At 43.1% G+C, this 25,718-nt stretch overlaps 1 protein-coding gene across 22 annotated transcripts in view; it reads left to right on the forward strand.

Annotated features, from left to right (window-relative positions):
• The window catches only part of pebp4 (phosphatidylethanolamine binding protein 4), a 420,175-nt gene that overhangs the window by 76,733 nt on the left and 317,724 nt on the right, over window positions 1-25,718 (forward strand). The gene's annotated exons all lie outside the window — the stretch shown is intronic.

Genomic DNA, 25,718 nt, shown 5'->3' on the forward strand with positions numbered 1-25,718 from the left:
CTGTTGGTGTCGCTCTGCATCACAAACCAGCTGTGTAGCCAAATGAGCTAGCCATCTCCCTGGTCTTATATTCTATCTTAGCTAGTAAAGCATGCCAAATGCCTTTTTGACCATCATATCAACCTGTCCTGCTGTCTGTGGGCGTACATTCCTAGATCCCTCTGTTACTCCAAACTCCTCAGTAACCTCCCATTTATTGTGCATTTCCTTGCCTGTTGCACCACTCCAAATGTATTACCGAACATTTGTCTGAATTTAATTCAATTTTCTACTTTTCTGCCCAACAGACCAGACCACCTCTATCTTGCTGTCGTCTGAAGCTTTCCTCCCCATTGACAACCACATAGATAATTTTTTTATCATCTGCAAACTTCTGTATCATGCCTACAACATTTGTGTCTTTGTCATTAATATAAACAACAGAACCTGAGCACTGAAGCCCCTGTCAACAATTATTCTTTTCTTCCAGTCGCTTCGCCAATTTTGGATCCAGTTTTCCACTCTCTCTTGGATCCCAGGGATTTTTACATTTTTGACCAGCCTACCATGTGGGACTTTGTCAGGAGCCTTGCTAAAATCCATGTAGGCCACAACCACTGCTTTGCCCTTTGCAACCGTACTTCTCATCTAAAAAAAATCAGTTGGTTAGTTGGAAAGCACCGGTTACTTAAAATGTCTGGACTACCTACAGATCTCATTTAATCACGGGTAAAATTTACAGTGTTCTCTGGTATTTTCCATAAAGGTAGTAACCAAAATAGGCATCCCTCATGCCATCCCTCATTAATCACAGGGATATCTAAAGGCATCAGATTATACTTTTGCACTATTGTAGTTTAATTCCTCATTATCTCTTGGACAGTTTCCATGACAACGTTAAAAGAATGAGTCGGGTATCAGAGCAGCATGCAGTAGAGAGGGTCTGAAAGCCCCCTGTTTAAATTCAACTGCAGTCTTGGTGTTTAGGTAGTACAGTGAAATGTTAATTGTCTGAACTATTTTAAAGAAGGCTGCGGGTTGTCATTAGAATATCAGAATACACAGCACTGTGCAGTGTAGCATAATTTGTAGATATAAAAGGAAAAGAATTAACAACAGTTTTTTGTATTTGGACAATTGATTGCAATATGTTGGATTGGTTTCTATCATTGTAACTTCAAATCATGACAGCGGCTCTCATGATATCAATGTCTACTTCATTACAACAGTGACTGCATTTTAGTCTATGCTTCTCCAAAGTGCACAGACCCTGCTTGATGAAGCCATTGTTTTGAATTGGAAATTCACCTCATTGCTATCCTCTGAAGTCTTTCCAAAGGCTCTTGAGGACTTGAATTTTAACTGAGACCTAACCAAGTTCTTGTACGAGAACAAAATGGTATGTTGAAAATTGTAAATGTTTCTGTGAATACATCCAGTAACCTGTTTGTTTTAGCTGTAGCTTCACGGCATTGGACATGGAGTGTTTGAGATTGTTGCATGAAAACACCCAGATTTATTTTTCACAGTGACTTGAATTTTTACCCCTGTACAATGTATGTGATTTTGTGATTTGACCTGCCCACATACATGACAATAAAATTAATTTGCCAGGTACCAATCCCATCTTGGCAGATTGTGAAATGTGAATTCAAAGAAGAAATGGAACAAAGAACAGTACAGCACAGGAACAGGCCCTTCGGCCCACTAAACCTGTGCCGACACATGACACCTTCCTCAACTAAAGATCTTTTGCCTCTACGCAGACTGTATCCCTCTATTCCCTGCCTATTCTTGTATCTGTCAAGATGCCTCTTAAACGTTGCTATTGTGTCTGCTTCTACCACCTCGTCTGGCAGCGCATTCCAGGCACTTACCACCCTCTGTGTAAAAGAACTTGCCTCTCACATCTCCTTTAAACTTTTCCCCTTTGACCTTAAACCTCTGCCCCTCGTAATCGACATTCCTACCCTGGGAAGAAAACTCCGATTATCCATTCTATCCATGCCTCTCATATTTGCAAACTTCTATCAGATCAATAAAAATCTGGAATTGGAAGTTTAATGATGATCATGAAACAATTGTCGATTGTAGTAAAAACCCATCTGGTTCACTCATGTCCTTCAGAGATAGAAATCTGCCATCCTTACCCGGCCGATGTGTGACTCCAGATCCACAGCAATGTGGCTGACTCTCAAATGCCCTCTGAAATGGAGGGCAGTTGGGGATGGGCAATAAATGCTGGGCCCAACCAGCGGTGTCATGTCCCATAAATGAATGAAAAAAAAGGCCAACTCCCAGTACGTATCAATCTGCTTATAACAATTAAGCATTATCTACAGTATCTACATCCTCTCTCACATATCTTGCAGATAATTCCCTGAAAGCTAGATCATCAATCAGAATAGGATATAGCAGATGTCATAGCAATCCCAGTAGAACATGACTGGTCTGCAAGCAGATTCAAATCCAGGAAAAACCATTTTGAAATATGAACAGAAAATACTGGAAAGAAACTCAGCAGTTCTGACAGCATCTGTAGGGAGAGAAACTTTTGAATCCATATGATTCTTGTTCAGATCTGGCAGCATCTTGCTGAGTTTTTCCAGCAGTTTCTGATTTTATTTCAGATTTCCCGCATCAGGAGTATTTTACTTTTACAACCATTTTGAGCCTATTTCATTTCAGTCAATTGTCAAGCCACTGTGGCAGATGGTCACAAATGCCACAAGCTCCTGTTTTGGAGGGAAGTCTTTTACATGATACCTTCCCAAGCTTTTTCTCGAAGTTTAGGTAGACGAGTTCAGGGACGAAGAGTTGGGGAGGAATTGGGAGGGGGGGGGGGGGGGGGGGGTGCGGATGTGGGTGGATTCTCAGCACATCACCTTACTCAAGCTTCAGGCTAGAAGTTTGGAGTGCCTCCATCATTGTCTCAGTTTTCCAATTGGGGAATCCTCCCGCTAAGCCCTGCCCCAATCATATGCGCTCTTCTCCCAAGCCACTTCATCAATACCCCTGCTTCTCTCCCAACCACCCTATGGCTTCTGTCTGAATGAGACCCGGGCCGTGCCTGGTCCTATGGACTCCAAGACTTAGACTGGTAGGGCAATCTTTAAACCCAGCAGTGGCCATCTCTCCCAGTATGTTGCGGCCATAGAGCTGCCAGCAAAGGAGGAGCAAAGTCTTGCCTCCAGCCCGTTAACACTCCTTGGAGTGTTAAATGGTTGCGGCCAGCAGCCATTTGATGGAGGTGTGTATCCTGCCCATCTTTGGATGATAGAATTCTGCTCACTGCCCAACATAGATAGGGTTACCCTCATCCGCTAACATGCTGGTGACTGTGTTGCTTGTCCCTGAGGTGGCCTTCATGTCCAAGTAGTAATATGTGCATTTCTAATTATTCCTTCAAGTGCCTTATCTGTTAATTACATCAAGCTAATGAGCCTTCAGTTACCTGATTCTGCATTATTCCCCCTTTTTAAAAATTGTACCTCATTTAGTCTCTGTCCAATTGAAGGAAACAGTTTCTTCTCCAATAAGCTATCAGATACACAGGCAAGAGGCTGGCATAGCACCTACCTCATCTTCCGAGGAATCGGCAGGCCTGATAACCTGATCTATTTTCAGCTTGGTTAATCTTTCTCAAGCAATATCCTCACCTAATTTAATATTAGTAATTTTATTGTTAACATAATTTAATGCAATTGTAATCTCCATGGATGCTGAGTCTTTGACCCACTTTGATTATCTGTCGATGTGAAGTAAGTATTAATCAAAAGCTCAAGGAAAGCATTAAATGAATTACTCATTTATATTACTTGTATTTTTCCCCTTGACAGTTTACGTAGTTTGCTGGCAGTTTTAGGGCCCAAATGGTGCAGAGCAGAACCAGTATCAGTGCCCACGTCAATCTTTTCTCCACCCTGTAGATCAAAATGTTAGCTAACAGCAAATGCATTTGAAGCATTGAGAGTTAATGATTTATAGCATGGTAGTTACAACACTCCATTCCCCGAAACATGTGAGTATGTGTGCGCTTATGGGCACACACTATGGAGTAATCTTGGAAATTTATTAAATTGATGTTACTGAATTCTCATTAGCCAATGAAAATTTCCATGACAATGATTAGATGTCCTGCTGTGATTGGCCATTGCTATGGGAACTTATAGTTAGACAATCAGAAAATATGCTGATACCTACAAAGCAGACTTAACCCTGTTCCACTCCAACAGATGAAAACGTCCATTAGGCAACTATGCATAGTCTTGCTGCAGTTAGTTTTCACTGTCACAATTTCATTTTGACTTTTGTAACCAATTACGTACAACAGTGGTTGATACTTATGTGCTTTAATCATAACCTGGTTACTGCAATGCAATCATTTTTGTCTGCTTATTGTGAGCCTGCACTGATCATTTTAGGAATCAGAAAATTCATACTGTCAAGGGAACAGAGATTTAAATTTCTTTTTTAGCCATGATTGTTGAGTTCACTGCCCAAGCTTGTTGGAGCAACTGTTGGTGTCAATGTATGCTATGCCAAGTGCAGTGATAGATAAAATGGACTTGTAACTTACATTTGCCCTGAATTAAATTTTGACTTGGTCTTGAATTCCAGAATTGATTTAGCCAGTGTCACAATGTTTTGCCAAAGTTAAAATATGACTGCAGTTAGCATTTGGAATTTTGCCAATTGGAGAAATACTTCACCAAACAAAAACTAGATAAAAGAAGCTAAAAGTATAGAAACCTCCTCAAATGCATGACAATGCTTTTGGTGACTCCTTCCGATCTTTCCCATTGTGGTACAACTTTGATTTTCTTTATGTCTGTTTGCAAAGCACTTTTATTTATTTATGAATAAAAGACTTGCATTTCATGGCATGAGTATTTCCCAAAGCACTTTACAACCAATGAAGTACTTCTGACATGTTGTCACTATTGTAATGTCAGAAAATGCAGCAGCCAATGAATGTTATGTTCTGGCAGGCGGTACGTGCCGTGCTAGCCAAATCCTAAAGGGAAACTTGGCAAGCTATCACAACAGTTTTCAATTTGTATTTTGTGACGAGAAGTTATACGTGCCTAAGTCAGGAGTCAGAAATTCCAATAATACTTTTGGAGATTTTAAATAGTAAATTAAAACATTAGTTAATAAAAGAAAAGAAAACTTAAACACATGGGTGGAATTCTCCCCCCAAAAAATTCTAAGTGCTGAATTTGTGTAAAAACTGGGGTAAACCAGCGGGATTTTCAAAATGAATCTCCCACACTTTGTACATCACAGGGTGCCCTTGTGTGAATCACGATGAAAAGCTGGGGGTGGGGCCTGTACCCGCTGGAGAGGCCGACAGCGTAGCGCTGAGCGGGCTACTGCGCATGCGCCGATCTGTCAGCACCGAGATTGGCACGTGCGCAGTAGCCTGCACTGCTGGCCTCCCGATTGCTGGCCAGCCCCGCAACCCTGCATCGGTGGTTGTGCGACCCCCCCACCCCCCCCCACCCCCTCGCTCACTTCCCCGATCGCTGCCCTACCGGACATGTCCAGGCCTGCCTCAACCTGCCCACCGGCCCCCCCCTCCAAATCCGGGCAGGTCGATCCCCCCCACACCCACCACAATGCCCAGCCCCTATCTCTGGCCTCCCTCCCTCTCACTGATCCAATTGACTACCTCACCCCGGATCCCATGAGATTTAACCTTGTGCAATAATCTACCATGCGGAACCTTGTCAAAGGCCTTGCTAAAGTCCATGTAGACAACATTGACTGCACTCCCCTCATCTACCTTCCTTTTAAAAAACTCAAATTCGTGAGACATGATTTTCCACTCACAAAGCCATGCTGACTGTCCCTAATCAATCCTTGCGTCTCTAATTGCCTGTAGATCCTGTCTCTCATAATACCTTCTAACAACTTACTCACTACAGACGTTAGGCTCACCTGTCTGTAGTTTCTCAGGCTTTTCCTGCAGCCCTTCTTAAACAAAGGCACAACATTTGCCACCCTCCAATCTTCAGGCACCTCACCTGTGGCTATCAATGCTTCAAATATCTCCGCTAGGGGACCCACAATTTCTTCCTAGCCTCCCACAACTTCCTGGGATACATTTCATCAGGTCCCTTGATGCGCTTTAAGACTTCCAGCACCTCCTCCTCTGTAATATGTACACTCCTCAAGACATCACTATTTATGTCCCCAAGTTCCCTAACATCCATGCTTTTCTCAACAGTAAATACCAATGAGAAATATTCATTTAGGATCTCGCCCATCCCTTGTGGATCCGCACATAGATGATCTTGTTGATCCTTAAGAGGCCCTACTCTCTCCCTAGTTACTCTTTTGCCCTTTATGTATTTGTAGAAGCCCTTTGTATTCTCCTTTGCCTTATCTGCCAAAGCAATCTCGTGTCCCCTTTTTGCCCCCGATATCTCTCTTAACTCTACTCCGACAACCTCTATACTCCCCAAAGGATCCACTTGATCCCAGCTGCCTATGCATGTCATGTGCCTCCTTCTTCTTTTTGACCAGGGCCTCAATATCTTGAGTCATCCAGGGTTCCCTACTTCTACCAGCCTTGCCCTTCACTCTAAAAGGAATGTGCTTACCCTGAACCCTGGTTAACACACTATGAAAGCCTCCCACTTACCAGACATCCCTTTGCCTTCCCACAGATTCCCCCAATCAGTTTTTGAAAGTTCCTGCCTGATACCATCAAAATTGGCCTTGCCCCAATTTAGAATTTTAACTTTTGGGCCAGACTTATCATTCTCCACAGCTATCTTAAAACCAATGGAATTATGGTCACTGGTCCCAAAGTGATCCCTCACTAACACTTCTGTCACCTGCCCTTCCTTATTTCCCAAGAGGAGGTCAAGTTTTGCCCCCCCCTCTCGAGTCGGGCCATCCACATACTGAATGAGAAATTTCTCCTGAGTACACTTCACAAATTTCTCTCCGTCCAAACCCCTAATACGATGGCTGTCCCAGTCAATGTTGGGAAAGTTAAAGTTCCCTACTATTACCACACTATTTTTCTTGCAGCTGTCTGTAATCTCCTTACATATTTGCTCCTCAATTTCCCACTGACTATTTGGGGATCTGTCGTACAATCCTATCAAAGTGATCTTTCCCTTCTTATTTTTCAGTTCTACCCATATAGACTCAGTGGATGAACCCTCGGATATATCCCCTCTCAGTACTGCCGTGATGTTCTCCCAAAAAAAATCGCAACTCCCCCTCCTCTCTTATCTCTTGTTCGATCTTTCCTATAGCAACTGTACCCTGGAACATTGAGCTGCCAGTCCTGTCCCTCTCTTAGCCATGTTTCAGTAATAGCTATAATATCCCAGTCCCATGTACCCATCCATGCCCTGAGTTCATCTGCCTTGCCCGTCAGGCCTCATGCATTTAAATAAATGCAGTTTCATCTAGGCTTCCCTTGCTCTCTGCCCTGCTTTCTCAGACCATCTGTCCGGTCATGTTTTGTACACTCTCCCTGTGTTTTATTTCACTTAGCCTTACTGGACCCATTCACTGAGTTCTCCACAGTCTCTGTGCTCTATACTGTGGCCCTTTTTGATTTTTGACTTTGGTTTCTCTGCCTTTCACTTTTCCCCTTACTGCCTTTTGTTTCTGTCCCCACTTCACTTCCCTCTGACTTCCTGCGTCGGTTTCCATCTCCCTGCCACATAGTTTAAATCCTCCTCAACAGCACTAACAAACACTCCCCCCAGGACATTGGTTCCAGTCCTGCCCAGGTGCAGACCATTTGATTTGTACTGGTCCCACCTCCCCCAGAACCGGTTCCAATGCCCCAGGAATTTGAATCCCTCCTTCTTACAACATCTCTCAAGCCACGTATTCATTTTAGCTACCCTGACATTCCTACTCTGACTAGCATGTGGCACTGGGAGCAATCCTGAGATTACTACCTTAGGGGCCCTACTTTTTAGTTTAACTTCTAACTCCCTAAATTCAGCTTGTAGGACCGCACCCCGTTTTTATCTATATCGTTGGTGCCTATGTGCACCACAACAGCTGGCTGTCCACTCTCCCCCTCCAGAATGTCCAGGAGCTACTCCAAGATCTCCTTAACCCTTGCACCAGGGAGGCAACATACCATCCCGGAGTCTTGTTTGTGTCCGCAGAAATGCCTATCTACTCCCCTTATAATTGAGTCTCCAATCACTATAGGTCTGCCACTCTTTTTCCTGCCTTCCTGCACAGCAGAGCCAGCTACGGTACCATGAACCTGGCTGCTGCCACCTTCTTCTGGTGAGCCATCTACCCCAATAGTATCCAGAATGTTATATCTGTTTTTGTAGGGCAGTGACCGCTGCGAACCCTGCAATGCCTTCCTACTTTTCCTCTGTCTGGTCGTCACCCATTACCTATCTCCCTCAGTAATTTTTATCTGCAGTGTGACCAACTCACTGAACGTGCCATTCACTAACTGCCAGAAGACAAGAGAGTTCGGATAAAAGAGGCATTTTCAGGATGGCAGCCTGTAACTAGCGAAGTGTCACAGGGATTAGTGTTGGGGCCACAATTATTTACGATATATATTAATGACTTGGATGAGGGAAATGAATGTACTATTGACAAGTTGCAGATGACACGGGCGGCACGGTAGCACAGTGGTTAGCACTGCTGCTTCACAGCTCCAGGGACCTGGGTTCGATTCCCGGCTTGGCTCACTGTCTGTGTGGAGTTTGCACATTCTCCTCGTGTCTGCGTGGGTTTCCTCCGGGTGCTCCGGTTTCCTCCCACAGTCCAAAGATGTGCGGGTTAGGTTGATTGGCCATGCTAAAATTGCCCTTTAGTGTCCTGAGATGAGTAGGTTAGAGGGATTAGCAGGTAAATGTGTAGGGATATGGGGGTAAGGCCTGGGTGGGATTGTGGTCGGTGCAGACTTGATGGGCCGAATGGCCTCTTTCTGCACTGTAGGGATTCTATGATTCTATGACACAAAAACAGATGGGAAGGCAAGTGGTGAGGATGACACAGAACCTGTTGATATCCCTCTGTAGACTGGGCAAAAACTTGGCAGATGGAATATAATAGAGGAAAATATGTGTGCACTTTGGAAGGAAGAATAAAGGAGCTGAATATTATTTAAATAGAGAAAGACTTCAGAAAAGTGCAGCTCAAAGGGATTTGGGGGTCCTTGTGCATAAATCACAAAAAGCTAGCATGCAAGTTCAGCAGGTAATAGGGAATGCAAATATAACGTTGGCCTTTATTTCAAGGCACTAGTTGTACCTGGAACACTGAGAACTGTTTTGGTCCCCTTATCTAAAGAAAGATATACTGGCATTGGGGGCAGTCCAGTGAAAGTTCACTCGGTTAATCCCGGATATGGAGAGATTTTCTCATGAGCAGAGGTTGAGATGGTTAGGCCCTTGTTCATTGGAGTTTAGAAGAATGAGGCATAGTGGATTCTCAGGGGGTTGACAGAGTAAATATTGAGAGGTTGTTTCCCCTTGTGGGAGAGTCTAGGACGGTAGGCCATAATCTCAGAGTAAGGGTTGCCCATTTAAGACTGAGGTCAGGAGAAATTTCTTTTCTCAGAGGGTAGTGAATCTGTGGAATTCATTACCACAGAGGACAGTGGAGGTTGGGTCATTAAATATGTTCAAGGCTGACATAGACAGACTTTTAATCAGGAAGGGAATCAAGGGTTATGGAGGTATGGTGGTAAGTGGAGTTGACGATATATCAGATCAGCCATGATCTCACTGGTGAACAGATACCATGGCCTTCTCCTGTTCCTACCTTTTATGGTCTTAAGGCTGAAGACTGCTTCACTGCTTTTTCACAGTTCTATCCCAGCACAGCATTTGCTTCCACTCCTATAGCACAGCTTCCAACCTCTCTTTAAGTATATTTTTTCTCCTTAATTTTTAAACTCATTGTTTGCAACATTTCTTTGAAATTAACTGTCTTTAAGATATAAAATTCTTTCATGTTCTCTATTTTCCCCTATTCTTGGGTCGAATGATAACCATTCCCAAGTTTACTTATGCACTTTCTTTAACTGGTAAAACCTTTTAGTTCCCTTTAAAAGTTAACATCTAAAAATCCAAATCCTCACTTATGTACTGATGCAAATTTTTCCCTTTGTTGTGTTTACATGAAGCATGTCAAACTTCGGTCCTCTACACTTCAGATGCCGGTCTTACACTACCTTCTTTGACGTTGTCAATTCCATAGACACTAAGTCACCAGCTTAATTAAATTAGTCATGCACACAGGCACACGTACAGCATTCCTGCAGACCAACACATTATCCTCAAAAATATTAAAAGAATAACCTTTTCATCATGCAATCCTCTGTTCTTCAACTGCCACTTTCCCTCCTACCCCATCCCTGAGCCCCATACTCAACTGCATTGAATTTGGACTTGGTATACTAAATGCGATCCGGGAGTTAAAATGCCATTTTGGCCAAATTATTTTAAGACATTTGCCTTCATTTTATTTTCTGTGGTGACATGGAGGATGATTTTTCAGTATGTAAGATGACTCAAATGGCCAACTGTCAATTGCAGAAATGAGCAGATACTTTGGGAGGTAGTGACTTGGAGGGGCGGGGGGGGGTTGATTCTCCCATTGCGACCCACAACTTTTCTGGTGGGTCGGGCTGGGAGCTGTGCATCGGCCTTTTTCCAGGATTTGCGCATGCGCATCTCCCAGAGCCAGACAACAGTCGGAGACATACCACGCTGGAAACCGGCAGGAAGGCAGGTAAGTCATTCGAGTCTTTTTTTTAATGTAGTTTAAATATGTTTTCAATGTCATTATCGGGAACTTGCCGGTCCCAATTGAATCTCCCACCCTGCCAGGAGTAGTTCATTCCGGCGGGGTTTAGAGTAGCTCCCCACGTTTGGGGAACTAACAGGGGGTCAGGCGGCGGGGGAATGGTGCCCCCTGGGCATGGGCACCCTGGCCCTGCGCGAGGGGCTTCGGTCAGTGCCAAGGAGGTGTGGCCTATTGAGGGCAGGGCCTAGGGGTGATCGGTGGGGGTGGGGAGGTCTCACTGCCACTCTGCATGATGATCGGTCTGGGCTGGAGGGAGGCCAGCGATTGGGGCATGCTGGGTGGGGGAGGAGGGGGGTGGTCTGCCTCCCGGGGGGGGAGGGGGGTCTGACCCCTGGAGGTGGGGGGATCGCCACTGCTGGGTACAGGGGGCTGGAAATCGGGGTGCTTCGGGGTGGGGGGGTTTAGGTCTGGCCTGGGAACTGATGTGGGGGCTGTGATCGGGCCGTTGGAGGGGGGGGGAGGTGACGGGGCTGGTGGGGCAGCACTGCGGGGGTCCCGGGCTGGCCAGTGATCGAGCTGGCCAGCAAACGGGGAGACTGACAGATCGGGACCACTGCGCATGTCTGACAGTTCCAGAACTGATAGCACTTTGGAGCAATGCTTCTTGTGATTTCAGTGGACAATGTTGTCTGTTCTTCCATTTGATGGGGAAAGTTGATGCACAATGCTGTTAACTCAGGTTTAAATAACTCTTCAGCCCATTATCCTTGGTGCTTCTTGACAATATACATTGTGGAACGGTTGTATATGTCATTTACAAGATAACATATTCCTCAATGATCAAATATAATCAACAGTTACACCTCTTCACTGTCTAGAAGAATTTTTAACCAGTTTTCAGATTAAAGTTAGAAATTTAATTTAATGCTGCTACAAAAGCCTTCGACAAATTACCAGATAATTCCCCTTGCAACATTACCTCTATACCAGCCTATACCTAAATACTGTCTCTCAGAGGGTGGTGAATCTCTGGAATTCTCTGCCCATTGAAGTGGCGGAGGCTACCTCGTTGAATATGTTTAAATCACGGGTGGATAGATTTCTGATCGATAAGGGAATTAAGGGATATGGGGAGCTGGCGGGTAAGTGGAACTGATTCGCTTCAGATCAGCCATGATCTCATTGAATGACGGGGCAGGCTCGAAGGGCCAGATGGCCTACTGCTGCTCCTATTTCTTACGTTCTTATGTTCTTATGTTGGTACCTTGTCGAAGTGACTGTTCTTCATGTGATATCACAGTGGAGCCTCATCCCAATCATTTCAGCCTGAGTGTCATTTGATAATTGTCTGAATTGGGAATCCTTGTCATCCCCTTGGATCAGATATTAAACTAAAGTCCTGTCTGCCTATTAAAGTGCATGTACAAGATCCTCTGAGGTTTTCCTGCTCTTGAAATTACAGAAGAAGTGGGTTAACAATTCCTACTCATATGACATTGTCAGTTTAAAACGTAAGGTTGAATGTTATTATTGCACAAGACCACATTTTTCAGAACAAAAGATGACCTGGCATACCGACTGTAATAAAACCACTTTCACAGCTGGCAGATTGCTACAGTTGATGCTAATTGGTCTTGCCATGTGACACAATTTGGTCATTTAATTTGTCATGTGAGCAGAGTGCCAAAGCTGGCAATGTCAGTCAGCGTATTTTTTTAATTTCCAGAATTGTAACCCGATCAGTGTGAACACAGGCCGATAGTCAAAAAATAAAATTGAATTGATGATTATTAACAGATTTTCTCTGCAGAATATTTTGAGGACTATATGTATGAGTGGATCTAAACCGAGACAACAATTTTACTTACGGAATATGCTGCAAGTCTGTTCACCCCTTTCCCTCTCTTTCTTAAAGTTTAATGTTGAAATTTAATTATTCAAAGGAAGAGTTTCCTGCTGTTTGAAGTACATCAAGCTAATGTTTCCAATCTAATTTCTAAAGATACTGATGGAGTCGGAATAAGGTTCGGGCGCTCCAGGGGTGGGCGGCACGGCGGCACAGTGGTTAGCACTGCTGCCTCACAGTGCCAGGGACCCGGGTTCGATTCCCGGCTTATCACTGTCTGCGTGGAGTTTGCACATTCTCCCTGTGTCTGCATGGGTTTCCTCCAGTTCCCTCCCACAGTCTGAAAGACGTGCAGGTTAGGTGCATTGACCCGAACAGGTGACAGAGTGTGGCGACTAGGGGAATTTCACAGTATCTTCATTGCCTTACTTGTGACAGTAATAAATAAACTTTACTTCTCCTTGACTAGAGGCTGATCGTTCTGGGTCCAGTCTGGCCGATTTCTCATTTTGAACACATTGAACTTGCATCTTCTCACTCCTCTGGTCTAAATCCTATTCGGACCTCAGTTTGATTTCTCTGAGAATTGCAAACATTTTTCTCTCCGCTCCCTGCCAGGAGAGTTTGATGCAAAATATTGCAGCTAATAATTTGAGGAGCCTCATTATGGAATATAATCTAGGAAATTTAGTCTTAAAGGATCAAACGGCAATTTTTTTATTTCTTCAGAAGGAAGCGGGGTGAGGATTTACCACTGAATATTTGCCAAGTTATAGGGAACATTATTAAAAATGGTAATTTTAAGGGGCCAATTTTCATCAGCGATTTGGATAAATAAAATGCTTGTCGATAGCCGGCAGTTGAGACTCAGGTTGCTTCTTCAAATATAGACATAATTTTTACTGTGTTGCTTTTCATTTATTATTAGATTAACAGCAGTAAGCACATAATTTTTTTAATTAATTGGCATAATCATCTGTTATGGTTTTAATAAGTTCAGCATATATTTTCTTTCTCATGAACAGTTAAGACAGAACTAAATTAATGATGGAAACAGCTTTAATCAGGCTCTTCTGTTGTACTTTGTAATTGATTCTCGTGAGAAGCTCAGACTGTCAGAATCCTCAATACAAATTCAGTTAATGTTCAGTTGCAATGTAACTGCCAATCTGGCTTGTTCTAACAGTGGATGCTCCGTCAGTGGGCACAACCTTCTGCTATAAATTCTCTACACTGAATATTTGTTGATCTTTTAATAGATTTCCTTTCATCGCTATTCTAATTTTCGGTGATTTTTTAAAAAAAAGCTGATCTGCTAAGTGCCTATCCAATTTCCTTTACAAATCATTGTCTCTGCTTCCACCACCTTGGTAGACAATAAGTTTGGAAAGGTTCCTGGAGGCCTTCCTGCACCCAATCAGTCAAACAGCATTTTTCTTTCATCTCTTATGTTTCTATAATTGAAAAAGAAAGTTAAAATGAATTTTTTCTTTTTTTAATTTTTCCCCTGGGTTTCTCCCAGCAGTGTCCGGTTGATGACAGTAAGTCCTCACTTAGCATTAACTCATTTAAACATGTCCCACTTTAACATCTTTAATCTAATGCTAAAATATCTGTTTAATATTGGCAGCTTCACTTCAATGTCATTTACCATAGACCTCCTCTTCTGTGGTTTGCCTGCTCACATGACCTTTCCTGCAATGCTCCCGCTCCCATTATCCTTTCCTCTTCTGCTGCCTGCCTTGCCTCTTGACATTGCTCCCAGGTCTTGTCTCTACCTGGTCTTCCCTCTGACCAGCCTTGCCTCCTAATGTTTACCCCCCAGCCTTGCTGCTTGGCATTGCTACCTGGCATTTCTTCTCACCCTTACTTCCTGGCCTCACCTCATGGCCTCACCTCCCTCCCTCTGTTCTTCCTTTCATCCTTTGGGTTTGTTCTTGCTGCTCCAAACCTGGTTCATGGCTCCATTTCTGGCTCCTGGCATTGGCTTCGCTCCTGGCTTTGTCATTGAACTCGAACTGAAGTCCTCGGCTCCATCTCGTGGCAGAATTCCCAAAGGTAGGGGGGTCTAAAACTAGAGGGCATAGGTTTAAGGTGAGAGGGGAGAGATACAAAAGTGTCCAGAGGGGCAATTGTTTCACACAGAGGGTGGTGAGTGTCTGGAACAAGCTTCCAGAGTTAGTAGTCGAGGCCTGTACAATTTTGTCTTTTAAAAAGCATTTAGACAGTTACATGGGTAAGATGGGTATAGAGGGACATGGGCCAAATGCGGCCAATCGGGACTAGCTTAGGGGTTTAAAAAAAAAAGATGGCATGGACAAGTTGGGCCGAAGGGCCTGTTTCCATGCAGTAAACCTCGATGACTCTATGACTCTTAGGTACAGGCAGTCAGAGCTTCAGTTGCTCCCCACACAGCCAACCCCTGCCACTAGTTGGAGCCTGGTAAATCTAAAACAGTGGTTCCCAAACATCACGCAAACCCCTTTCATGAAAATGTCAAAATCACACGAACCCCCTCCTCAAAATAAATATTTTCCAGGTGTTTTCTCCTCATTAATATTAAGAGCAGCAATGATATAATGCAGTGTTAGTTTGTGTGCTCCCTATATGTGATCCCACCACAACTATTAAATAAAGTAGAGGGTACAAATTTTATTTAACAGCATCATGCAATATTATTAAATACACAAAAAGAAATATTTATAACACTGATTTTGGTGACTGCCTCAGCCCTCATGAACATGTTTTGCACATTGTGGTACTTGTTCAGTGTTTAATTTTCTGGTGTTATAATTTAGAAGCGAACCCCTGAAATTGCTGTCCAAAAGTCTATTCTTCACGCCTTACCTTCAGGTTTTTAGGCAAGAGTTCACAAGGGGAAGGGAAACATAGGAAACATTAACATTCAAATACAGGTTCTTACCTGAGAGCCTCACTCGCATTAAGTTGATCTTTCTCTACAGCCCAGCTATGATTGTAACACTACATTGTGCATCCACTCTTTTCCTCTCTATGAACGGTATGCTTTGTCTGCATCGCATGCAAGAAACAATACTTTTCACTGTATACTAATACATGTGACAATAATAAATCAAATCAAATCACTCCTACAGGCTCAGACTGGACACGTCTTCGGAAGCAGAAGACACAGTACATCACCGACAACTCTGTTGCTCCAACTCCTGTCATGAGGTTCAAGACTTTCTACTGGGACCATGATTGCTGTTCAGAACCACAGCAATCATTGGTCAAGTAGCCTGCCAATCAAGGTGGTCGGTGTACCTGATTGGCTTCTTTGGACAGTGACCATCCTGAGTGACAGGTTATAACAGATTAATTTTGGCGGGCAGTTATTTCTGAGTCAGCCATTGTGGGATTTTTCCCGCGAACCCCTGAGTCAGTTGGGTTCAGGAACCACAGTTTGGGAACCTCTGATCTGAAAGTACTGTTCTGCAGTGGAGTGGATGATAATTCTTTTAAACATTTTACGTTGCACAGTGTTGCATTTCTTTTATATTTGGAGCTGTATTTTATTTTAGAAGTTATTTCAGTTAGCAATGCACAATGCCGCAAAAATATGGTTCAGTAGTTCAACTTGTACATTGGTTTATCTGGGTGAGAACTGCCCTGAGTAACCGAACTCTGGCTTTAACATTGATCCCTAGGGGAGCCTATGATTCACTTAAAGTCGAGATTTTGAGGAACGCAGCCACAAATTGAAGTGAGGATGCCCTGGAATGCTGAATTTGTGGAGAGTCCAGGAATATCCATTCAATGTGTAGGACAATTGTGGAGGTTTACCAACCCTTCCTACAACTGTTGTTGAACAACATCTTGCTGCTGCTTCTTTTACCTGTACCTCAGTCGCACTGTGTGCTTCAAATGCTTCCTGATGGTGTCTGTGCATCTCTACACCTTGGAGTGGATATTCCTGGGATGATGTTTGCTGCAAGTGAAGTGAGATGTGAGATGGTTGTCCCTGCAGCTTCTGACTCTGCCGTATCTATGGAAACAAAATATGAAGATGCATTTTTGCTTTCTGCAACGCAAACCTTGTGAAGATTTCACTGGCATCATGGCTTGGATGAGAATTTGAATGGTGGGGCAAACCAAGCCTTGTCCTGCCATGCAACTTACATATTGGTGGAGTAAATTAGGAGAACCTGTTTCCCGTGGCAGTGTGGTCAGTAACCAGAGGACATGCATAAAAAGATAATCGGCAGAAGAACTGGAGGCAAGATGAGAATTTTTTTAAGCAGCGACTAAAAAGGGTTGCAGAATCCGATTCAGCAGTAACTTTCAAAAATAAATTGGGTCTGTATTTTAAGTAGAGAAATTGCAAGGGAGTCGGACTAATTGAATAGCTTTTCAAAATAGCTGGCACAGTCTTGATTGGCAGAATGGCCTCTCTCTACTGTTTGATTCTATAAGTTGCCATTGATTTGTGTGTTCACATTTATATTTGAAGTACAAATCAGTTACATAATTACTAATCACATTCTGACTGCAGGAAAGCCCTTTTGTCAAAGTTCTGCTTCGCAGCTGTTTGGTGCAGAAGCACCAGGAGTCCAAGCTGTAGTGTTATTCATTTGGAAGTTCTACACCCAGGCAGGGGAAAGAGAAAGAGGGGAAAGGTAGAGAAGAGACAGATGACGAGAAGGGAAATTTATCTGTAGCTAAAACTTCACACTCTCCTCCCAGACCAATTAATAGCCACTTAAACGCCTCTCCCTGCCTAATTTTTGGGCTGGCCTGATGACTGAGGATCGGAAAAAGAAAAGGTTTTCCCCCTCAATGTCGGGGGAGGGAAGCGGGGAAAGTGGAGGGCAGGTTGCCTCCATTGGAAGGCCCCTTCAGATTGGGTGGTCCTCTCCTCACAGATTCGAGCTCTCCAGCTTTTCCTCCTCTTCCAGCCACTGCAGTGCTGTGCCTGGATGGGCTGAAAAGCTGTTGGCCAATCCCACCTGCTGCCAATCAATGGTCGTAGAGGGTAAAATGGCAGTGGGCCTGTCGGAGTTGGTGGGGATCCTTTTTTTGCTGACTCTCCGGATGACGGATGCCGAGTGCTCCCCATCCTGAAAATGCAGGCCCATGCCATTCATCCTGAGGTGGAGAACCCAGTGTTGGACTGGGGTGGGCACAGTAAGAAGTCTCACAACGCCAGGTTGAAGTCCAACAGGTTTATTTGGAATCACGAGCTTTTGGAGCATTGCTTCTTCCTCAGGTGAGTGACCTCTCACCTGAGGAAGGAGCAGCTCTCCGAAAGCTCGTGATTCCAACTGAACCCGTTGAACTTTAACCTGATGTTGTGAGACTTCTGACTATATTCATCCTAAAGTAACAGAATGGACACAGCCTGATGCCTTTGTTCATGCCCCATGACTAGAAATCTCAAATCTCGAATTTAAACAATGTTTGCCATCACATAAAACCTGTGAGGATTGCACGTGGCTGGTTATAATGTTTATTTCCTCTCAGATTGATGCCTGCAGTGGTTCTTATTTGAGATTTCAGGCTTTGAGTGAAAATATCACCATTAATTCAGCCTTAGCCTCTTCACATTCATCTATCTGAAGATTTATGTCCTATACATGAAAATAAGGTATTGAAATACTATTACATGGAAGAGTTGAGGGTCACCCTATCTTTTGCTCCTCAGCTACCTCCTAGCTAGACTTTCAGTTATTTCATTGCCTCCTGTTGTAAAGATAATCAGGAAGTAATTGCATCCCAACAATTGCCCCCTCTGTTAAACTGCCCTAAACAGGATGTTGCTTCAGTTTTATCTGTGCAAGAGTTTCCCATGTCCTATACTAGATATGCAATGTTTTTTTAAAATCTGTACCTATTTCGTTGCCTTACGTAAAACATTGGACAGATTGCACCTGTATCCATTAGAATCTAGAAGAATGAGAAGTTACCATATTGAAATATATAAGGTTCTACGTGATTTGACAGTGTAGGTGCTAAAGGTATGTTTCCCTTTATGAGAGATGATTAAACATTGGCGGTTTGCATTTAAGATGGAGATTAGGAATTTCTTTTCTCTCAGAGGATTATCAGCCTGTGGCATTCTCTTCCTCAGGGAGGGCTCTAGGCTGGGTGTAGTATTTTTCAAAGATTGGCGACCATTAGTTTGTATAATAAACTATAATAGTTTAATTACAAGCAGATGAATATACAGAGTACTTTCACAATGTTAACGCTTGCAGCTCTGGAATCTACTCTGGCCTCAAAAGCCCATGCTCTGCACCAAGATCCCTGCACTTGTTCCCCATTGGGCAATCAGGTCACATGACCCATCCAGATGTATGCTCCTTAAAGGGCCCAGCTACAACATACCTTTCCCTTTAAGTCCTTATTATACAATACCTAAATACCTCATACAATTTCCAAAACAACAGCAATAATGAATATTTTTAACAGTTTATCAGAAACTCAGTCTGTCTGCGGACTTTCTCTGGGAACAATGTGGCTCAGCTGGTTGAGGTTCAACTGCAGAGGTAGTTTCAGTTGGACTTGCTTTACTTGGACTCTCTTCTGGAATCTGTGACTCACTTCCCATATTTCCTCACTTTCACTGGGAACAACACTTTGGCCTGCCATTGGCTGATCAGCCACTTCATCCATTGGACAAACAACAACACGGCTTGCCAGCACAATTCAGTTGGTTCTTGGGATGGCTCCCACCTCCCCATGTGATCTATTTGTTTCTTCACTAACTTGTCCTGCACTTTCACTTCACAAGGCAGTGGCCCCGCCCTGGCCACCATAACCCCTGACACCCAATTTAGTCCTCTGCCAAAATGCCTCACAAGGACCGGATCGTTTATCTCAAATACTCTTTCTACTTTTCCAGGATCCAGGGTAACTTGGCAAGGTGGATCCAAAATTGGCTTAGTGGTCAGAGACAGAGGTGGTGGACGGTTGTTTGCCTGATTGGGGAATGACGTCCAGTGGCATACCACAGGGATCAGTGCTGGGTCCCTTATTGTTCATCATATATATAAACGATATAGGTGAGAATGTGGAGGAGAGGGGGGTAGGGGAGATGCAGTGTTACCAAGATTTTAGGATGGTAATGCCCCTTGGCTAGCTCAATGAATCCTACAAATGTCTTTGTATCAGGAAAATCCAGGGACATTAAACTTCAGTTCAAGTTATACGTCTGGGTCCTGCTTGCAGTAAATAAAATTACTTTCTTCTTATTGTCCCTCTCTTTTCCATTTGCCCCAAAAAATACTCCAACCATTCCGCATACGGTACTCAGCTCTCAGTGATTGGGTTGATGGCTTCTAGCTTCCCAAAGAGAGGCATGTCTGCTCCCTCTTTTTCGGGCTTGGAACAGTCTGATTCACTCTGCAGTTTTGCGATGACATCCTTTTCAAATTCCTCGCTGCATACAGAGTCACTCTGATTTACCTTGTCACCAATGTGGCAATTACCAGGATTGGCAACCACCAGTTAGTATAACAAAGTATAACCTGTACAAGCAGATCAATATACAGAGTGCTTTCACAATGTTAACACTTCCAGCTGTCGGATTTCCTCTGGCTGTAAAAGCCCATACTCTGCCCCGAGTTCCCCATTAGGCAATAGGGTCACTTGACCCTTCAAGGGACCAGCTACTATACTCGGCCACTGAATATTTTTACCTCTAAATTAGATATATTCTTGGTTAAGAAGGGAATATCGGGGGGAGACATGAAAGGAGAGACCACAATCTGATCAGCCATGATCTTGGCAAATGGTGGAGCAGGCTCGAGGAGCCAAATGGCCTACTTCTCCTAATTTGAATGTTCATATTTTCCCATTCCTAAAATAATTATCAATTGTGTTATGCTTTGCAGCAAGTGCTAACACGCCTGATGCCTGCGATTGCTGAGCTATTTACTGGGGAAGAACAGCTTAGGTGCTTTTCCATTCCTTTCCTCACATTTTTTATTTTCAGAGTACTTCCTCAGAGGTGTGCGACAACCAAGGCTAAAGAGCTCCTCCTACACTTTACAGTTCAGGAGATCAGCACCCACACTTAGACTCCATACCCTTTGGTTGCTGGTATCCTGCTGGAAATCAACCAGTATTTGGAGCCAGAACTCCGGTTTCTGCTCACCAGAGCGGCCAAGAGTGGAGTGAAAATGCAACTGTGTTGACAGGGAGGCAGGAATGTTAAACACTGAGTCGGGGTCGTTCAGTTCAAATACAGGTCCCCTGCTGGTGGGAATTCAGTAGTGAGTGAGCAGATTGTGGAGTGGGGTGGTTCTGTACCCTTCATCTTTTCACCCAAAGATGAGAATGCTGCCATTAAGCTGATGGGCGGTGAATATCAAAGATTTGGCTTCAATTCCTCATCTTGTGTCATTGGGATAGAAGGTAATTCATTTCCAAATCAAGAACAATGTCCTCTGAATAGCTGAAACAAGATCAATTAAGAAGATTTCCAGAATCAAAATACATACCACAACACATCGTGGCCAATTTGTCCCAAGCCAAAATTTGTGATGAATAATGTAAAAGTAATGTTGAGAAATTATTTATTCCATTTAGTTGTCATTTCAATGCTATCTACCTTGCTTGTATTAAAATCACAATTGCATTAAAATTAGATATGACACATCACATTCAGCACCGAAAGTGGAAAAAAATGTAAGGTAATTCGAGAGTTGTCACAGAAAATTAATAATAACATCAATACAACTACAGTTTGATTACACTTAAATGTTACAAAAATATTCTTTGCAAGTTGAACACAATCACCTTTTTCATCTACCATTTAGGTGACTTGCCTTCACAGCTGGTACTTATTGTGTTCTATTTGTACCCATCTGCTGTTAGAATATTACCGTTAAGAGCATTTGAGAACTGCACACTAACAGTTATAGCTTCACATCAGATACCACTGTCTTTCCACAAGCTAAGTGCATCTTGATATTTTTGTGCATGTATCAGAATGGGATTCTCAAAGCTAATGCTTGCAAAGAAGTACCCTGATTGTGCTCAGGCACAAAACAGATGGAAGATAGCAATTTTGTGATAACTGTGTTGCATGACTTGTGCATGGCTGGCAAGACAGGTATGCTGGAAACCAGGTTCATTGTGTGCTTTGAATAAGAGAAGAGCAATATTGGAGATCAGGACAAACTGGTGATGGAAAATGTATCTTCATTTACCACTGTCGATCGTTCACAGAACTATGCATGTTGCTAATGTATGATGCTTATTTTTGTCAGGCAAGGATATTGAGGGTTACAGAACAACATTGGGTGGATGGTGTTGACACAGATCAACCATGATCTCATTGAATGGAGGAATGCTCCAGAGGCTGAATGATCTGATCCTGTTCCTTTGCTCACATACTAATTTGAACTTGCGTGTGCTATGTTCTGTACGTTTCATCGACAAGTGCTCTGAAAGCCATTAATAATTCCTTACATGTGCTTTTTATGCAAGTATGTTCTGGTCAATTACATGCAGCGAAAATAACTTTTCTGAGGTAATAGATTTTAATACTGGAGAGATTTTTGCTTGAGGGACAGTTTTAAAAATATTTTTATGTAAAGCCATATTTGCACAATCTTAATTGCTTAAGCAACTGTGCTTTCAACACGGTGGGTGCCGAAGGAATTTTGACTGTCAAATGAAATGAGAATATTTGACACAGGCAAGGCAGAATGTAGTGCAGCTCACTCACACAATAAACCTTTGCACATTGTAATTTTCATCTCCTGGTATCTCGGGTTACAAAGAACAATGTCTGGACTGCAGCTTATGAAGAATGGTTCTCGTTGATCAGGTGGACTTGATAGCAGGTTTGAGGGTGAACTGGCAAATCTTTATGGATCTTTGACAATAATACTTGTAACAAAATCCCTTTTGGAGTTTGTAATTATAAGGGGCTTTGCTTGACATCAAGGCAACATTTGAGTGAGTGTGGCATCAAGAAGCTTGAGTAAATTGTAAGTTGGTGCAAATAAGGTGGAAATCTCTCCACTATCTGCAGTCATGTCCAGTATTAGAGAAGATGGTGGTTCTGTTTGTTGGAGACCAGTCATCTTAACCCTAGGCTATTTTGCAGGTGTACATCGGGAATAGTGTTCTCGGTCTAAGCATCTTCAGTTGCTTCATCAACTACTTTTCCTCCATCAGAAAGTCAGAAATGGGGATGTTCAGTTACGCTTGGACAATGTTAACTTCTTTCTGCAACTCCTCCGATGATGAAACAATCCGTGACCATAGGTAGCAAGACCTGGTATCATTCAAACTTGGGCTGATTAATGGCAAGTAATATTTGCACCACATGTGCTCCAGCAAAGCCGAACAACTGCCTTTGCTATGCTATGAAGTCTGCATTGTTGAATCCTCCATGATCAGTATCAATGTCCTGGAGATCACCATTGACCAAAATCTTATTTGGACCAGCAACATAAATACCATGGTTACAGAGCAGGTCAGAAATCAGATATCCTGTGGTGACTCCACAAGGCACAAGACAGTGTGTGATGGAATACTCTGTACTCTGTACTCTCTTGGATAAATGCAGCTCCAACAACACTTCAAGAAGCTCCACCACAGGACCAAGCATCCTGCTTGAGCAACCAGGATGTAGCATTTACAAGGTTCACTGCAGCAACTTTCCAAGACTTCATCAACACTTCCAAATTCCTGACCCCGGCCAACTAGAAGGACAAAGGCAGCAGGTGCACCTCAGGTATTCCTCACACTGATATGGGACAGTGTTTCGTCCCTACTTATGCTAGTCTGGGATTAAAGTGAACAAATGTAAAGATAATATGGAAGCTCCTATTATGTTCTTCAGCCTTCATGTTTTTTTGAATGGATTGACAAAGACACTACAAAGACACTACTCCCTCGAGCTACAATGATAGTAATGTGATCTCCATGACAAACTATCAGAACTTTTACCAGAGGCTTTATCATTGTAAGCCTCATGACATTATGCATAGAGCTTGTCACTCATTCTGAGATTAACCTGCATGATATCAATGTCTTGCTGAGATGACCTGATACAGCTAGAGCTGCCCAGTGCACCTAAATGGTCCAAGGACATGATCAGGTTTTGGAAGTTGAATTTGTACATTAAGGTTGAATAATAGTTTCTTTACTTCATTCCTGGGACGTGGCCATGGCTGGCTGGGCCAACATTTATTGCCTATCCCTAATTGCCTTTGAACTGAGGGGAGTTGCTCGGCCATTTCAGAGGGCATTTAACATTGCTTTGGATCTGGAGTCACACGTAGGCCAGACCAGGTAAGGATGGCAGATTTCCTTCCCTAAGTGACATGAGTCAACCAGATGGAACAATCTACAATGGTTTAATTGTCATTATTAGACTTTTAATACCAGAATTATTTTTGGTTTCACCATTTCCCGTGGTGGGATTTGAACCTGGGTCCCCAGAGCATTCCTCCCAAGGCTCTGGATGACTCGTCCAGGTGCAGTGCCATGACATCCATGAATGAATGAGGGGTGGCAAAATTATAAGGGAGTTAAGGCTGTTTTAAGGAGGAGAATAGTTGTCAAGTGTGGCATCAGGAACAGAAGAAGGGCTTTCTGTAGTGGAGGCTATGCAAAGAATGAAGGAGGTTTGGAGACAGGAGTCCTAGCTTAGCAAGTCTTGTTAAGTTTTTAAGCTTTCTAGATTGGAACCAGGGTCCATCGGGCAATGCTCCTGGCATTGTTTTTTCAAATCTGTGCCCATTGCTACTTCGCAGTGTGTGATGGCTCCCTGATGTTTAGTGGAAAGAGGATTTCACTCTGCCTGTTCGCCTCCTCCACCGGGACATGCGTTGTAATATTAGAAGAGCGAAAGTGTCTGGAAGCATCTGCTTCTTCTGCCATTTCCTGAGCTGCCTTCAGCCAAAGTGCACCTCCCCTTTACGTTGTTCAGGCTACATTTAAATGATGATAACACCACAAATTGAATAAGTGAGCTCCCAATCAACTGGGGACCTAATACTGGTAGCCCATGAATTTAATGATGATTAAGGTCCCATCCCAACTTGCCAGTCTGGTCCTGACCACATGATTAGCTATGGTCAGTTGATGTTTCCAGTTTTGGCTGTCAGACCAGCAAAAACCATGACATCAGATTTGCTTCCCCCAATGGTAGAATGATTTGTGAAGACTATTCACCATTTATGGGAAGGACAGAATGAAGATCATTTGTTTTTAAACAAAGCCTTCAGTTTAAAAAGAAATGTATGCTCTGTACAGGATGAACATGCAAAGTTCTGGAAAACAAAGGAGAGGATTTGGTAGGCCAGGGATCCTACAATCTACTTCCTTTACTTCTCAAAAAGTGATTTCTTCATTGGACTGATTCGCTGCAAGTGAAGTCATTGGGCAAATAAGTAAGATTGAAATTCTATATCGGAGCAAAATCAATCTTTTCAATGACCCTAAAGCAGTGACTTACTCTGAACTTATCTTTAACTGGGCCCAGGGAGGTGAGGGGGTTTTCGGTGAAAAGGAGAAAGTGCACAGTGAAATGGTTGCACTGTGACACTGTTCAGTGTGAGGTGCATGGAAATGCTTAAACTTGTTAACTTTAATGACAAAAATGAAACTCACTGAATTTTGCCCTCCAAATTCAATTACAGTTTCCTGTTCGAGTAACTTCCAACTTACTCCAACCTGTCCCCTGTGACTCGGGTCTCGATCCATCCAAATAACCTATATGCTATCATATTGTATATTGGTTGAATTAATCCTTTGAGAGATGAATTTTCTTCAGTACTTTGAGGCTGACATGCTTTCCTCTTGAGGTGCTGTTTGAATGAAGTATATTTTTCTCCTAATAAGGAAGTGAATGGGTGAGACATTTTCTCCCATTTATACCATGCTCTAATCAGACCAGCAATACATGATTATAACACTATGATCTGAATTTTGTTCCTTGTTATTGTTAATTGAAATGCACAATTCCCTTCCATTGGCTGATATTTTATGACATAATGGGCCCTATTTTATCATTTTGATTCTAAGTGCTGGGTGGACTTGAATCTGGGAGTGTTTCAGATCCGACTTTTAGACCCATTTTCCGGCGCCCCCGTACCCGCTCTGCGTGAAACAATATCAGCGATTCTGAATCGCGCGGCACAAGCCTGTG

Source organism: Mustelus asterias, chromosome 22 (assembly GCF_964213995.1).
Source record: "Mustelus asterias chromosome 22, sMusAst1.hap1.1, whole genome shotgun sequence".
NCBI classification, from domain to species: domain Eukaryota; kingdom Metazoa; phylum Chordata; class Chondrichthyes; order Carcharhiniformes; family Triakidae; genus Mustelus; species Mustelus asterias.